We start from the raw sequence: 13074 nt of genomic DNA, 5'->3' as shown, positions 1-13074 counted from the left end.
TAAATAAACAAAACGTGCATTTTTTACATTTCTTATTCTTTAATATTTTCCTAACAATAAACTAATACCCTAATAGTTTAGGGTCTAAAATGCATGTAATGCAGCTTAAAGTGCTTCACAGAGGATTAAATGACAGGGTGATGTGACGCACCCGCAGTCCGGGTGGGGGCGCTATTTCTGCAACTGTAACCGCAGTAAAGGGGAGAAGAAGGTCAGCAGCACACGTTTCTGCAGGGGAGGGTCGGGAGCTGCTGAAGGTAAAAACACAGGATACAGTCTGTTTACACTCTTTACACTGTTTACTTTACACTCTTAACACTTTACACTCTGAGTTTAGTCTGCACTCTTTTTACACCGTTTACAGTGTGTTTTATCCACCTTATTCCTGCGCCTCATGGTGCTTTGAATGAATTATGTACAGAAGTGTAAACAGACAATACGTTAAATGCTTATAACATCTTAATATATTAGAAATGTGGGAGTAAATAAAGATGTCAGTTTCTTATTCGCCGGCTTCCTGTTCTAATTTCCCGTTCCACCTTAAATGGTGTGTCAGCTACTGTTAAAACATCTGAGGTGCTGGAAAAACTGCTGCACCATTTAAGGTGGACCGGGAAAATTCCCACAAGAGTCTGGCGAGTAAGCTGACTTCAGCCTCGTTGATCTTTATTGTTTTGAAGACTTGTGTGCTGATGTTTACAGTCGAGCAGTGAATATTGAGCTGGACCTGTGTGAGAGAAACGCAGTCAGGTGATCCTATTTACAACCTACACTGATTAATCACACTAATAAAGCTAATAAAGGCATTTCATTAAACTGATTGTGTTTACACTGAGAGTCAGATACAGACAGAGAACCATAAACCAGTGCCGTTACACAGCAATGACTGGTTTTAAAGGGTCGGGCAGTGTATCAGAACAAGACACAGAGGCACACTCAGTTTAATGTAGGTCAGAAGAGCCTTTGTAGACGTGAGTGGTTAAAAAAAAGCAAAAATGACTGACAGTCAAAGAAGAAAAGACAAGTCGCACAATGTTAGATATTTATAGACTACAGGAAGTTGCAGCTGAGGAGGTGACAACTGCCAGAAAGAGTACATATACATATTTTAATACTTGGAGGCGAGAACATGAGACAAGGAATATGTATGTATGTATGTGTGTATATATATATATGTATATATGTATGTGTATGTATAAGTATGTATGTATATGTATGTGTATATATAGTTTTTTTAAGATTACGAATCCCTTATTAGTCCCTCAACAGGGAAATCTTTTCACATTTAACCCATCCGTGTAGTGAAACACCCACATGCACACTAGTGAACACACACACCCTAGGGGCAGTGAGCACACTTGCCTGGAGCGGTGGGCAGCCCTATCCACGGTGCCCAGTGAGCAGTCGGGGGTTAGGTTACTTGCTCAAGAGCACTTCAGTCACGTACTGTCGGCTCATGCTGACCCAGCCATAGAGTGATGGGCTGGGTCTGTTGTTTAACGTCCCCGTAACAAGGGGACGACTGTCAATGGTCAAGACGGATACAAAGGGTTCAAGGTCAACTAGGGGCAGATGGACATTCTTGGCCAGGGTAATGTCAATGAATTTGCCGGCTGACCCTAAATCCACAAAGACTTGAAATCTCTTCTTGAGACTATCACCCCATGTGAGGGTTCCAGTTAGCCAGAGCCCTGGTGTCTGGGAGGATTGGTTAGGGTCCATCACAGGCCTCTGTTCATGCAATGGACCCTGGCTTTTCCTGCCAGTTTAGGACAACCAGAACATAAATGACTGGCCTTCCCACAGTATAGGCACCTGTCTTCATGCATACGAGCCCTCTCGCTTATGGTGAGAAAGGTGGGTGCGCCCAAACTGACTGGGCTGGTTAACAGGTTCAAGCGGATCAGAGAACTGAGAAGTCGTGGATGGTGTACTAGCCCACAAGCTCACAGACTTCCGCTCCCTACCATGCTCCCTAAGTCATTTATCCAATTTGAGGTCCTCTAACGAATCTGGAGCATTGCGGGTGGCCAGCTCAATCTTGATCTCACTGCTGAAACCATGTTGGAAGGAAGCCCCTAACACCTCCTCATTCCAACCATTCTCCATAGCCAGAATGTGGCATTCAATGGCATAGTCCCTCACTGAACGTTTACCCTGCCTTATTCGGAACAGACGAGAACCTGTTACTCCTCCACAAATTGAATGATTAAAGGTTCTGCATATAGCATCCATAAACTGTTCTGCAGAGTAACATGTGGTCTCACTGTTCTCCCACAGAGGGGTAGCCCATGCCAGTTTGAGTCAGTGGGAGGGAAAGGCTTTAACAGCAACTCAGAATACAAGGGAGACGAGAGGCTCAAGGATAAAGGGGCGAGGGAGGGATCAAACTCTCGATCCCTGTGTCATTAACCCTAGACACTACAAGACATCCCTTTCTTGGATTTAACTGCGACTTGCACCTTGAGCATGAAACGAATAGCATAGTTTACTACTACCATAATGACATTACATTTATTTATGTTGCAAATGTTGGTTTCACAAACTCTGTGTTTCCTATATCTCAGACACTGCAGACACGATCTCCACCGTCCCCTCTTATTACCTTTGTGTGTTAATGTTGATGGAAACTCATGAAACAAAATATTACAGTGATGGTGGTGAATAATGTAGAGACAAAGTCGAACATTAGTGTAACCGGCTAAAGCTTTGGGCTAGTTAGTTCACTACTGGACAGATGTTAGGCATGCGGGCCAGATACCGTACAGCTGAGTATGGTTTTGCCTTGTGTCTATATATGTGGGCCAGTTCTGGCATGAATGTTGCAGACCTACAGTGTAGTTGGGCCAGATCTGGGCTGAGGATGCAGCTGTATTCTGGGCCAGGATAAACCCCAAGATAGGAAGACAAATTTTGCTAAATGGGGGAAATGCAAACCGTAACTTGGGAGCAGTTAAACAGCAGAGGGCGCTGTCACAATATTCCTAATTCCAGTTCATCGCACTGTAGTTTTTTGAAAAATACAGGTGAATACTGTCCCATTTCCCCCCCCCCACACATATAACTTTTAATTCCAAATAAAAAAACTAGTTGAAGAACATCTTGGTTACTCCTGGCAATTTTTCCACAATGTATCAATTAAAAATTTATTTGCTAAATTTGACCAGAAAAAGTAGTTTTGTTTAGACCCGATATTACCAGTTATGTCTGTTTCTGTAGCCTACATCGACAAACTTTTTGAGGTGTTAATATTTATTGCAAAAAAACGTTTGGTTAGATACATACAATCATCTTGTCACACTGTCAAACAGCATTTTTCATTTTCTCCTACAGAAAAGAATGGTGTCCTGTTCCAAGTCATCGTCTGCCCATAGTGTCCATTTACCTGCGCACTTTAAATTTACCTCTACAAACACAGGAAACGCCATCAAGTGGGACACATCGCAGTGAGGAACTGTGAGAATATGGAATCCATAATAAGCTCCTGCACTCAGGACACCTCGCCCGGTCCTCTTCACATGAACACTCCTCACAGCCACCTGCAGGAATGTTCAGGAATGAAGAGAACTCATTGCTGCTCAGACTGCGGGAAGAGTTTCCCTAAACCGTCTACCCTACAGCTACACCAGCGCGTTCACACAGGAGAGAAACTGTATCAATGCCCAGAATGTGGGATGAGTTTTTCTGCACAGAGTTATCTCCAAAAACATTGTCGCAATCACACAGGAGAGAAACCGTATCAGTGCCCGGAATGTGGGAAGAGTTTTTCTGCGCCGAGTAGCCTCCGAACTCATCGTCGCATTCACACAGGAGAGAAACCGCATCAGTGCACAGAATGTGGGAAGAGTTTTAATCGAAAGCATCATCTTCAAGTTCACCAGTATGTTCACACCGGAGAGAAACCGCATCGCTGTTCGGAGTGTGGGAAGAGTTTTAAGGAACGCCATCATCTTCAAACCCACCAGCGCATTCACACTGGAGAGAAACCCCATCAGTGCTCAGAGTGTGGAAAGAGTTTTAATCAGCTGGGTCACCTCCAAACACACCAGCGCATTCACACTGGAGAGAAACCGCATCAGTGCGCGGAATGTGGGAAGAGGTTTAATGAAGTAGGTCCTCTTCTAGCACACCAGCGCGTTCACACCGGAGAGAGACCGTATTCCTGTTCGGACTGTGGGAAGACTTTTACTGTGCTGGGTCATCTCAGACGACACCAGCGCATTCACACTGGAGAAAAACCGTATTACTGCTCGGAGTGTGAGCGGACTTACAGGCATTCGTATTCTTTAAAGACGCACAAATGTACAAAGACCGAAAACTCATGAGAAGATTGTCAAATAAAAAAACGCAGTGTTCATTCTCAGGTTTTAGGTTAACAACTTAAGATGAAGGTATTTTGTCAGCTTTAATTAAAACGTATCCCTGTTTGCAGTTCTAGGGAATACGTCAGTTATATTTCCCTTATTGTCCGAATCATAAAAATGTAATTCCGGTATCATTTTGAGGATGCTGCAGTCTCCCTCAATGCACTCATAGTTTCTTGTAAACATTGTCTCTGGTTTCTAAGCAACAGATATTAATGGTGGCCATTAGGGATGCAAACTCTAGGCAGATTCTTTGGTTCCGTTATAAGTCGGTGATAAATCGGTAATGAAAAATCTAATATCATGGACACGATCCATGAGCCCATCAAACACAGCTCTGCCTTATGCATAAACGAGTCTTTATTGAATGAATAAACGCAGCCTGACGTAGCAGATACTCTAGTAACATGATGTAATTTATCTACTTGTATTTATCACAGTTTAATAACGCAAATTAACCAGCGTTTGTGGCCTGACTGGAGATTTAGGTTCATATGCAGAGTTTAAATAACAATCAACAAAGTCAGTAATTCATAACTTTTCAAGGGCTTTTGTCACGGGACAAACTACACAGGCTAACAAACACATTTATAGGTTATAGCTGAAGGTCACACTCAACAGAAGCACCATTACATCTAAAAAGAGTTGTAACTTAATATCTTCATATATAAATGTTATAAGTAGTAACTTAAAAGTAATTTAATTTTTTATAATGTACTGTTGTGGATTGACAGTATTATTAAATTATGTTTGTTGTCGTAAGAAAAGCACAGATTAGAAAAGGAGGGTGTGTGTGTGTGTGTGTGTATATATATATATATATATATATATATATATATATAGATAGAACCATACACACTAATAGAACATACACACTAAAACCATGTGCTTGCTTAAGTGGTTCTTTGCATGGTAAAATGGTTCTTCATATTGATTGTATATAATTCTTTATAGCTGCTACTGTTATGAAGTCAAGCTTCTAACAATAAAATAACCCTTTATGGTGCTGTATATGGTTCTATATAACACCTTCTCCATCGATCAGAAGAACCATTTCACCATGCAGAGAACCATTTGAGCGCAAGCAAACGTTTCAGTCAACAGACTTTCATCAGTGCTACACAAAGACAGAGACAGAGGCACTTCTGGAGATGGGCAGTGAAAGGAGTTTCCTTAACAGGAGAATATGGTTCTGTAAAATAAGCCGTACTATGAGCACATTAATGTTAAGCAGCGTAAATATAGTGTGAAATATCCTGTATCTTTCAGTACATGTTCTCACCTCTGACTATTTAACTAAGGGAGAAAATATCTGCCCCCTCCTGGCAGCTCTGAACTACTCAGCTGCAACTTCCTGTAATCTGTAAGTGTCTAACTCAAACTGCACAATTTCTGTGACTTATCTTTGCATCTTTTGCTGTCAGTCATGTGTGCCTTCTGTGCTCATCCACGAATAAAAAGACTGTTCTGACTTGTGTCTCTGAACATCGATGCCTCTGTGTTGTTTGTTCTAATACACTCCCCGGAGCTCCAAGGGAGAACAAACTGGTTCAGTGAGGTGACGGTGGGATCAGAAAAGGACAGGAGGACAGTTCCTAACACAGACGCATATGACCACTTAACATTTGAACTTGGCACTGTCCAGTTATGATCAGATCACCCAACACGTATGGTAACGTCAGGTGTGAACTGGGAGAATAAGTGGTGCATCAGTAATGAGCCACCTAATCAACTGCATCATCACAGCCGAGATGAAAGAAATTGCTGGTGTAGCTTCTTCCTTCATCTCTCCTGTTTGTTTAAAAGCTTTGTTAGTTCCTAGGAGTCACTTTCAAACCTCCTATAGTGATGCTGCAACTCAACAAGCCCTGCCCTGATCCTACAAACACTGGGGCTCATTCTCCAGTATCTTCCTAAGTTTGTTCTTAAATGTGTTCTTAAGAAAGATCCTAAGAAAAAGTCTGTCAGATTCATTACATGTTCTTAAAGCGCAGAACTGTTCTCACCTTTGTGCAGAACAGTGTAACTGGCAGCTGGTTTTCTTGAATCGTGGGATATTCTTCATAAACAGACATGTTGAGGATTATGAGCTACACTGATCAGGCATAACATTATGATCACCTCCTTGTTTCTACACTCATTGTCCATTTTATCAGCTCCACTTACTATATAGGTGCACTTTGTAGTTCTACAGTTACAGACTGTAGTCCATCTGTTTCTCTGCATACTTTGTTAGCCCCCGTTTTACCCTGTTCTTCAGTGGTCAGGACCCCCATGGACCCGCACAGAGCAGGTACTATTTGGGTGGTGGATCATTCTCAGCACTGCAGTAACACTGACGTGGTGGTGGTGTGTTAGTGTGTGTTGCGCTGGTCTGAGTGGATCAGAGCTGCTGGAGTTTTTAAACACCTCAGTGTCACTGCTGGTCTGAGAATAGTCCACCAACCAAAAATATCCAGCCAGCAGCGTCCTGTGACCACTGATGAAGGACTAGAGGATGACCAACACAAACTGTGCAGCAGCAGATGAGCTATCGTCTCTGACTTTACATCTACAAGGTGGACTGACAAGGTAGGAGTGTCTAATAGAGTGGACAGTGAGTGGACACACTTTTTTTTTCCAGAATTAGTTTTGGTCAACTTGTTGCTAGGTGGTTGCTATGGTATTCTAAGTGGTTGCTAGGGTGTTGCCAGGTGGTTGCTAGGGCAACACACACTACCACCACCACCACCACTACGTCAGTGTTACTGCAGTGCTGAGAATGATCCACCACCCAAATAGTACCTGCTCTGTGAGGGTCCATGGGGGTCCTGACCACTGAAGAACAGGGTAAAAGGGGGCTAACAAAGTATCAGAGAAACAGATGGACTACAGTCTGTAACTGTAGAACTACAAAGTGCACCTAAACTGGTTAAAATCACAGCTCGTTTCCAGAGCAGCCACAGGAGAAAGAAGGTCTCGGGAAGTAAACCGGTCTCTGGTGTTTCTAAGTTACTAACAGTTTTAGTGGAATAGGAACTTAAGCAGGTGTTGTGTTTTGGATGCTGGTCAACCATCATGACCATGAAAGTTTAGCTGTTTTAGGAGAGTTGGTTTTTTAAGGAATGGTCCTTGCAGGATGGCTGTGGCGGTGTTTTACTGCATCAATAGGATTTAGTAAGGTAGAAAGTGAAAGTTAGTTTGGCGCTTTAACTCTGATTTAACTCTGATTCAGTGCTCGCTGACTGGGGAAGCTCTACCTGACTGCCGGAAAACGGGTGGGATTAAAAATAAGGCGGTTCCAGTGTGTCCAGGCCCAGCAGTCCAGACGGAGGCGCTGTTTCCGTTACTGTATTTTTTGCCCAGTAAAGACGAGAAGAAGATCAAAGAGGCTGGAGTGGATCAGCTGAAGGTAAAGAGCTCTACAGTGTGTTTCAGTCGATCCTTAGAGGCCTAATTGGAGAGATCACAGTCTGAAATGTAGGGTGGAAAATACGGGTTTTTGGTTGAAGGTATTTTTCTTATTTGGTTTGTTTTGCTAATATTTGTTTAGTATTTACAGTGTCTGTACTCGGACTGTAGTGGACAGATGTGTATTCTCTGCGCTCATTAATGCTCCAGTTGTATCTAGTTGGTTCTTCTGTTGTAGTGAGATCCTCAGTCTCTGCTCAGTGACCAGTTTGTCCACACATGAACTGATCTCACAAACCAGCATGAAAATTATATATAAAAACAGATAAAGGGTAAAACCCAGCTGAAAAAAAAAAAACTAGGAGAACACATTAAAAGGTTCTGCTGGTTCCTACTGGTCCAGTAGTCTTTAATGGTGTTCTGTGTTTTCCTGATGGCTTGATATCACAGACTCTAATGGTTTTAACGGGTGTTCTGATTCCAGATGCATTTGATGGTGTCCTAATGGGATCTAATTCCTACTGGGAACCAGCCTGCTGGTTTTCTAGCAGGTGTATGACTGCATGGTTCATCACTGCAGTGGTTAACATACAGTAACACAGTGGCTACAAACCTGTGAAAGTCATTCGAGAGCTTTGTTTGCAGTACAGATTGTACAGCAGAGCTCACAGTGTTCTGGTTATCGTATGAGTATTTAGTGTATTTGCAGTGTTGGTGATGTACAGATGGGTAACAAAGGAAGAACCAAGTGTTTTGGTCATGTTGAGCTGCAACAAGCCGTCTCTTCTTCTCTTCTCTTCTATATCCCTCTCTTCTCTTATATCTCCCTCTTTTCTCTTCTCTTCTCCTCTCTTCTCTTCTCTTTCCCTCTCTTCTCTTCTCCTCTATCTCCCTCTCTTCTCTTCTCCTCTATCTCCCTCTCTTCTCTTCTCATCTATATCCCTCTCTTCTCCTCAATCTCCCTCTCTTCTCTTCTCTTCTCCTCTATTTCCCTCTCTTTTTCCCTCCCAGTGGTCAGGACCCCCACTCAGACCAGCACAACACACACTAACACACCACCACCACATCAGTGTTACTGCAGTGCTGAGAATGATCCACCACCCAAATAGTACCTGCTCTGTGAGGGTCCATGGGGGTCCTGACCACAGAAGAACAGGGTAAAAGGGGGCTAACAAAGTATGCAGAGAAACAGATGGACTACAGTCTGTAACTGTAGAACTACAAAGTGTACCTATATAGTAAGTGGAGCTGATAAAATAGACAATGAGCGTAGAAACAAGAAGGTGGTCATAATGTTATGCTTGATCGGTGTATGGTTCTATATAACACCAAAATAGGTTCTTCTAATGTGACAAACCTTCTAAAACCTTCCATATAAAACCTTCTTCAGCACATTTCTCCATCAGTCTGAAGAACCATTTCACCATTCAGAGAACCGTTTAATCTCACTCAGGTCATAATCAGCCTTGTTTAACTGGATTTAGTGCAGTGTATGAAATGTTGAATAAAAACATTTGTATTCAGTTTTTTAAACTATGTTGGCCCCACTGGCCATTTTTTGTCTGCTTCAACGTATCAGATATCAGAAACAGTAAATATCATGAGAGCTTGTATCATGAAAAAAAAACTATATTTGCCAAGTTACTGCCCCCTACCTGATATCAGAAAAGAAAAATGGTATCATGCAATGTCTAGTTTTATTAAAATGATCTTTATGGGTCTCGTTCTCCAAAATCTTTCTCAGTTTGTTCTTAAGTGTGTTTTTGAGAAAGGTCCTAAGAAAAAGCCTACGTCAGATTCATGAACTGTTCTCACCTTTGTGCTCTTGAGTGTGGGTTTAAGTGGGTTTAAGAAGAAATTTCTTCTTAAGAATGGTTGGTGAATGAGCCCCATTGTTTCAGCAGTTTTATGTCATATTTTGGTTGCAGTTCACACTGAATTTTGAATATTTTTCTTCTTTGTTCCCTCCAGAAATGGATGAAGTACTCTTGCAAGTCCTCTCCTGCTCCTAGTGTCCATCTCACTACTTATTCTCTCACCACGTCACAGTGGAGCGATTAAGTGTGTGAATATGGAGTCCAGAGGAAGCTCCAGCACTCAGCCAGTGTCCTCCAGTTCTCTCCACGCTAACACGTCTCATAGTCAAACACAGAACAACACAGAAGCGAAGAGACCTCACGACTGCTCAGAGTGCGGGAAGAGTTTTCACTATCCGAGTCATCTGAGAACACACCAGCGCGTTCACACTGGAGAGAAACCGTATCAGTGCACAGAGTGTGGAAAGAGTTTTAACCAGTTGAATAGTCTCCAACTACACCAGCGCATTCACACCGGAGAGAAACCGTATCCCTGCTCGGAGTGCGGGAAGAGATTTGGAGACCGTGGTTCGCTCAAAAAACACCAGCGTATTCACACTGGAGAGAAACCGTTTCAGTGCTCAGAGTGTGGACAGAGATTTGGAGCCAGCAGTACTCTCAGAAAACACCAGCTCGTTCACACTGGAGTGAAATCGCATCGCTGCTCCGATTGTGGGAAGAGCTTCTCTCTGCAGAGTTCTCTCCAACGACACCAGCGCATTCACACCGGAGAGAAACCGTACGAGTGCTCGGAGTGCGGCAAGAGATTTACCGTACACTCTCATCTCCAGCAACACCAGCGCATTCACACCGGAGAGAAACCGTATCACTGCTCCGAGTGCTGGAAGAGCTTTAGAGACTACGGCACCCTCAAGAAACACCATCTCATTCACACTGGAGTGAAACCGTACAGCTGCTCAGAGTGCGGGAAAAATTTTACTCTAAAGAGTCACCTCCAAACACACCGGCGCGTTCACACCGGAGAGAAACCGTATCAATGCTCAGACTGCGGGCAGAGTTTTACTCTGAACAGTCACCTGCAGCGGCACCGACTCATTCACACTGGAGAGAAACCATATTACTGCTCGGAGTGCGAGAGGAACTTCAGGCATTTGAATACTTTAAAGATTCACAAGTGTCGCACAAGGAAGATGAAAACTCCTGACACGTGATTGTGCATTTTTGCGCACAATAATGGATGTAATACGTATTTTATAGGAAATTTCTCATGAAGGCATTTGTCGACCTGTTCGTGTCCAAACTGGAATTTCCTTCACTATAGCAATTCTTAGAGATCCACTGATTACAAATCTGAAAACTAAATCAAAATCGATCAATTTGGCTACAGTGTTTAAGTATCTCGGGGTCTTGTTGACGAGTGACGGGAAGAGGGGACAGGTGGCAGCAGTAATGCGGTCACTGTACCGGACTGTAGTGGTGAAGAGGGAGCTGAGCCATAAGGCAAAGCTCTCTGTTTACCGGTCTGTCACCTGTGGACCCTCACCTGTGGTCATGAGCTTTGGGTAATGACCAAAGGAATGAGATCACGAATACAAGCAGCGTAAATTAGCTTTCTCTGCAGGGTGGCAGCTACACTCTACTGACAGGGTGAGGAGCTCGGTCATCCAGGAGGAGCTCAGAGTAGAGCTGCTACTCCTCCGCATTGAAAGGAGCCAGTTGAGGTGGTTCTGATCAGGATGCCCCCGGACACCTCCCGGTGGAGGTTTACCAGGCATGGCCTACTGGGACGAGACCCCGCTAGGACCCACTGGAGGGTATATATCTCGAGGTTGGCCTGGGAGTGGCTGGGGTCCCCCGGAATGAGCTGGAGGAAGTTGAGGGGGACAGAGTCATCTGGGATTCTCTGCTCTCCCAACTGCTACCACGACCCTTATCTGGACTAAGCAGTTAAAGATGATGATGATGATGATGATTTTCCTGTTGTACGTTTTTAGTCTTATTTTTGTAAATTTTACATTTTCACAAAAAATTAAAGATCTGTTTATTACAATTTGATCATTTTCCATGAAGTGATAAAAAGGGCCAATATCTCAACAAATCACCATCAACATTTTAATTACCAGCCACAAGCAAGTTCAGTACCGATTTAAAAGAAACATGGTTCTTTAGTAAAGACAGTGGCTCTATATAGAACCATGAACACTTGAACCCTTTGCCTGATTAAATGGTTCTCTGCATGGTGAAATGGTTCTTCAGAATGATGTAGAATGTGTTGTATAAGGTTCTATACAGCACCAAAAAGGTTTTACTATTGTTACAAACTTGACATCATAACAACAACAGAACCCTTTTTTTTTAGTGCTGTATAGAACCATATACAGCACATTCTCCATCATTCTGAAGAACTGTTTCACCATGCAGAGAACCATTTAAGCATGCAAATGGTTCTTTGAGCGTTCATGGTTCTATATAGAACTGCTGTCTTTAGTAAAGAACCCTTGAAGAACCATCTTTTAGCGTGTATTCAAGCGTTGAGAGTGGAGAGAAAGGGTCGAATCCTCCTGATGTTGTAGAGGAGAAAACTGCATTCCGGGTTTGACCGGGGAATTCCCAAAGGAGACGGCAGGATCAGACCTATAGATCCAGAGTAAAGAGCAGCTCAGTGTAGGTGGGATTCACCCTCAGGTGGTGGGCTCTCCTCCATGATGAAATTTCAGCCAAATGCTGAAAGGTGACTGAAATCCTGAGAATCATCAGCAGAGCATTGGCAGAAGAAGCCATGAGAGGATGTTGCATCACCAAGAGGAGCACCTGACACCTTGCTGACTATCATTGGGCTTGAATATGGGTACACACTGGATAAACACTGTGTACTGAATACCTTAAAAACTACAACTTCATCCTCGGTGGATCTGTTCACTGAGATGTGCTCTTTTCCATGATACAAACTGCTGGCAGTTAAATACGCCTTAAATCATAGAATAAACTAATGATTTTTGTGCTTCTGCGCTCAGCAGTTAAACTGGACTGACATCATGATTCAGACTTTTTTTTTGTATAAAACTAATAAAGATACAAGACAAACGTTTTGCACACTGTCTTTTGGAGAGAAAAGGATCAAACCCAAACCCAAATGAGATGGGAACTTTTTCATTCTTTCAGATAAACAGCAGGAAGGCGTATAAAAGAGGGTGAAACTGAGACCCCACAGAGGATTCAGCTCTCAATACGTCCCGTTTTCTTCTATTCTAATATAAATAATTGCTAAACATAGTAGAAATAAATAATCTGGCTTCCCTGCTTAAAACGGTGTGCTTTGTTCTTTATTTTGCTTTTCAATAATTTGCTAATAAGCATATTGTATATAATACCCCACAGGAAATGCCTACTGTGTATTTGCTAGAAGACTTTTGATTGGCAGCAGTAGTTTTCTTTGTCCAGAAGGGGGCAGTAGAGCTCCACTCACTGTGTGTTTTCATCACTATCAGCTTGGTTTTGGCCAA

The 13074-nt window shown here is 42.9% G+C and overlaps 1 pseudogene; it reads left to right on the top strand.

The window, feature by feature from the left end:
- The first annotated feature begins 199 nt into the window (after positions 1-199).
- Positions 200-11784, top strand: LOC118809034 (annotated as a pseudogene).
- The last annotated feature ends 1290 nt before the right edge of the window (positions 11785-13074 follow it).

This window comes from Colossoma macropomum, unplaced genomic scaffold (assembly GCF_904425465.1).
Source record: "Colossoma macropomum unplaced genomic scaffold, Colossoma_macropomum, whole genome shotgun sequence".
Taxonomy (NCBI): domain Eukaryota; kingdom Metazoa; phylum Chordata; class Actinopteri; order Characiformes; family Serrasalmidae; genus Colossoma; species Colossoma macropomum.
The sequence above is the reverse complement of the archived record's forward strand: the minus strand, read 5'-3'. Positions and strand labels throughout refer to the sequence as shown.